This window comes from Protomyctophum bolini (genome assembly GCF_963924005.1).
Source record: "Protomyctophum bolini genome assembly, chromosome: 10".
Classification (NCBI taxonomy): domain Eukaryota; kingdom Metazoa; phylum Chordata; class Actinopteri; order Myctophiformes; family Myctophidae; genus Protomyctophum; species Protomyctophum bolini.
Genome location: NC_137871.1, coordinates 45610082 through 45614781, shown reverse-complemented (window position 1 = coordinate 45614781; position 4700 = coordinate 45610082).

Below are 4700 nucleotides of genomic sequence, written 5' to 3'. Positions count from 1 at the left end.
GCCCGGCTGGTATGACGCCGTCACCATGGTTACCACCCCCCCCCTTCGTACCCATGCAGGCTTTTATTTTGATAATCCCTCTAGACCAGAAAACATGCAGTTCTACTGGAACTGATGAGATCAGAGAGAGAGAGAGAGACATAGAGAGAGATAGAGAGAGAGTGAGAGAGACATAGAGATCTAAGCCAGTTCAACAAGTGTCTTTTCAGGCCAGAAGTCTAACAGGATTTCCACAGAGCTTTACTGATCTGAGCGGTTAGAGCAACACACTCCTGACGCACGCACACACACACACACACGCATGCACGCATGCACGCACGCACGCACGCACGCACGCACGCACGCACACGCACGCACGCACGCAGGCACGCACACGCACGCACGCACCAGGCCAGTATGTCGTTGTTGTCAGGCACAAATCTTGTACTTTACAGATTTGAACCTTTTTAATGTTTGTTTTTGAGCGGCGCTATAGCCCCTCCCCTAGCCCCTCCTATACACCCAGCTTTGTGTGTCTGTGTGCACGGTTCCCCATAGCGATGATTTGATTGGCTGAGTCCCTCCATTGGCTCCCGGTCGCTGCCCGCAACATAGAATACAAAACTCTGATGCTGGCATTCAAAGCAACCAAAGGCATGGCTCCCCCATAATCTCACCAGTATGATCCAACCCTACAAACCCTCCCGCGCACTCAGATCAGCCAACGCAGGGAAGCTGGAGGTACCCTCACTAAAAACGCTCCACACGTCCCAAACTCTTCTCCCTTCTGGCTCCAAAACTACGGAATGCACTTCCCATTGTTTCAACTTTTAACATTACAATATCATGTGGTTCAACTTTAATTAAACCCCTCGACTTGGAGCAACTTACTGTACGCCTTACCTGGGGCAAATTGAGACACTTTTGTTTTTTAATAAGTCATATTTTCATGGCCCTTTGTCGTAGATGCTTATACTCATCATTTCAATTGATAGAATAAACATCGTGAAATATGGGTAGATCTTTAGATTTTGACTGCCATCTCATTTTGCAGTGCTCCCCTATGTGTTACTGTATGTTACTGTATATGTTACTGTATGTTGTACCTACAGTATATGTGGCTATAGTACCATGTATGTTGTAGTTAGAGGTAGTTATGAGGCCATAGGGGCAGGAGCCCCATGGCCATGGGCCCTATGGGTTTCTGTAGGGTGAGGCAGCTTGATGTACAAGTACACCCCCTGGACATGACGCTAGTATGTCGCAGGGACTGACCCCCCCCCAATCCAACCCTTGATGCCTTTAGTGTCAAGCAGGGACTGACCCCCCCCCCAATCCAACCCTTGATGCCTTTAGTGCCAAGCAGGGACTGACCCCCCAATCCAACCTATTGATGCTGAGTGCCAAGCAGGGACTGACCCCCCAATCCAACCCTTGATGCTATGAGTGCCAAGCAGGGACTGACCCCCCAATCCAACCCTTGATGCTGAGTGCCAAGCAGGGACTGACCCCCCAATCCAACCCTTGATGCCTTTAGTGCCAAGCAGGGACTGACCCCCCCAATCCAACCCTTGATGCCTTTAGTGCCAAGCAGGGACTGACCCCCCAATCCAACCTATTGATGCTGAGTGCCAAGCAGGGACTGACCCCCCCAATCCAACCTATTGATGCTGAGTGCCAAGCAGGGACTGACCCCCCCAATCCAACCCTTTGATGCTGAGTGCCAAGCAGGGACTGACCCCCCCAATCCAACCTATTGATGTTGAGTGCCAAGCAGGGACTGACCCCCCCAATCCAACCTATTGATGCTGAGTGCCAAGCAGGGAGGCATTGGGGATCGAACCTCGACCTCCCAGTCTCAGGGCGGACCCTCTAAGGCCACTGAGGACCCCCTCTAAAAGGAGACGCTGCGTCTCAAAGGGGCCGTCCTCTCAAAATAACATTCTAAATTCTCAAGCGTTGTGACGCCATCAAGACCCTGACATTAAAGCAACTTTATTTCACAATTAAAGAATGGGGGGCAGAGAGAGAGAGAGAGAGAGAGAGAGAGAGTGATAGAGTGATAGAGAGAGAGAGAGAGAGAGAGAGAGAGAGTGATAGAGAGAGAGAGAGAGAGAGAGAGAGAGAGTGATAGAGAGATAGAGAGAGAGAGTGATAGAGAGATAGAGAGAGAGAGAGTGATAGAGAGACAGTAAGGTGATACTATACAACAGTAGCAGAGGTCGGAGGGTCATGAGCTCTGCCAGTTGCCGAGGTGAACTTTGACCCCTGGGGTTGTGGAGCCATTAGTACTTATTGACTGTGTGTGTGTGTGTGTGTGTGTGTGTGTGTGTGTGTGTGTTGTGTGACACTGTGTGTGTGTGTGTGTGTGTGTGTGTGCGTGTGTGTGCGCGTGTGTATGTGTGCGTGCATGTGTTTTGCGGGGTAACTTCTGTGTTTTCCTACCTCTGTTTTACACTGATTCTATTGTGCACGCACGCACACACACACACACACACACACACACACACACACACAGGTAATATCCAGGTGCCCCACACATAGTCAATAACCTTCTATCTCTCAATACAAATACCTCTATGACCTCTGACCTTTATACCTCACATGTTGACTTCACGTCACCGATACTAGATAAGGCGTGCGTGCGGTGCGTGCGTGCGCTGTGTGTGTGTGTGTGTGTGTGCGTGCGTGCGTGCGGTGTGTGCGTGCGTGCGTGCGTGCGTGCGTGCGTGCGGTGTGTGCGTGCGGTGTGTGTGTGTGCGTGCGTGCGTGCGTGCGGTGTGTGCGTGTGTGCTGGTGCGTGCGTGCGGTTTAGAACAGTGGGTGTCAACCAGTGGTCCTTGAGAAGGTTCCAGGTGGTCTCATGAAGCTATAAATGATGGAGAGTTGGTAACCAAATGGACCCTTTATAGATATTTAACTCTCAAATAAAATTTAAAAAAAGCTCTCAAAAGTGTAATTATTGTTAAACATGAAACACCTGCATTACTTAAAGGAGAATTCCATGCTAGAATGCTTTCTTATCTTTCTTACCTTTCTTTGTAGTTGTTACGTCCCCACCAAAGAGGTCCAGGTGTTTTTTTTGTGCAAAACTCCTTATTGGCTATTTTCCCTACCATAAGCCCTCAATGAATTGCATTGAATTGAATGGAATTGGATGGGGCTATGGGGTGTTGTGCTAGTTTGCTTATTTCCATCGAAAGAAGTAGTAAAGTGTGCCGCTTGGATATTATTACATTATGAAGAGAGGTTATATATAAAGAAATTATAATTTTGAGCGATGGAAATAAGCAAATTAGCACAACACCCCATAGCCCCCATTCAATTCCCATTCAATTCAATGCAATTCATTTAGGGCTTATGGTAGGGGAAACAGCCAATAAGGAGTTTTGCACAAAATAACACCTGGACCTCTTTGGTGGGGACGTAACAACTACAAAGAAAGGTTAAAGAAAGCGTTTTAGTATGGAATTCTCCTTTAGGTTAATTCTACACAATGAGAGAGTGTACCCTATAGCCAACCTCACGTTGTCTCTCCTAATGGTACCAACATTGTGGACAAAATCTTACAACAACAATATTCTTTGTTTTGGGTCTGAGAGGCTTAAATGCGCGCGGTGTGCACGCATACATTTGTATAACGTGCTGTGTGCGTATGCGTGCGCGTGTGTGTGTGTGTGTGTGTGTGTGTGTGTGTGTGTGTGTGTGTGTGTGTGTGTGTGTGTGCATATAGGCGTGTGTATATGTAAATTTGCGTGAAAGAGAGAGAGAGAGAGAGAGTTTGGGGGGTTGAGTAGTAGTTGTGTGTGTGTGTGTGTGTGTGTGTGTGTGTGTGTGTGTGTGTGTGTGTGTGTGTGTGTTGTGTGTGTGTGCGGATAAAGATTTGGGGGCGGGGGGGGGGGGGGTTAGCTGAGCTGGCTGATCTGTTGTTGAGTCACGTGCACTGAGTGGTCAAAGCGTGCATGGATCTGGGGGCGTGGCAGAATCACCATTACAAACACACGCACGCGCACACACGCACGCACACGCACACACACACACACACACACACACACACACACACACACACACACACACACACCACACGCACACGCACGCACGCGCACGCGCACAACACACGCACACGCGCACGCGCACGCGCACGCGCACAGCGCACGCGCACGCACACGCACAACACGCACACGCACACACACACACACACACACACGCCTACATATTAGTCTGCGTGGCTGCTTTCTGTGTCTGTGCCGTCTCACAGAAACTTTTTTTCATGTCAAGGAGCCACGCCCACATTCTGCTCAGTCTGAAAATATTTGGTGCTAAAAAAATATAATGTCACCAAGAAGGAAACAAGATCATAATAATGTCGTCAGTGAAAGCTTCTAAAAAATGTTATAGGAAGTACAGACAAGAGTTTAATGAGAGTTTAAGTGTTTGCTGATTTCTTCAAAGTCTCGCGTTGCCAGACTGTTGCCTCTCGCAATGTCCAAATGCTTCTGGACTGGAGCCAACGGAAGCTCTGATCACGAGTCAAATATAAATGCTTCCGTCGTACAGTCTGGAGCAACGGAAGCTCTGATCACGAGTCAAATATAAATGCTTCCGTCGTACAGTCTGGAGCAACGGAAGCTCTGATCACGAGTCAAATATAAATGCTTCCGTCGTACAGTCTGGAGCAACGGAAGCTCTGATCACGAGTCAAATATAAATGCTTCCGTCGT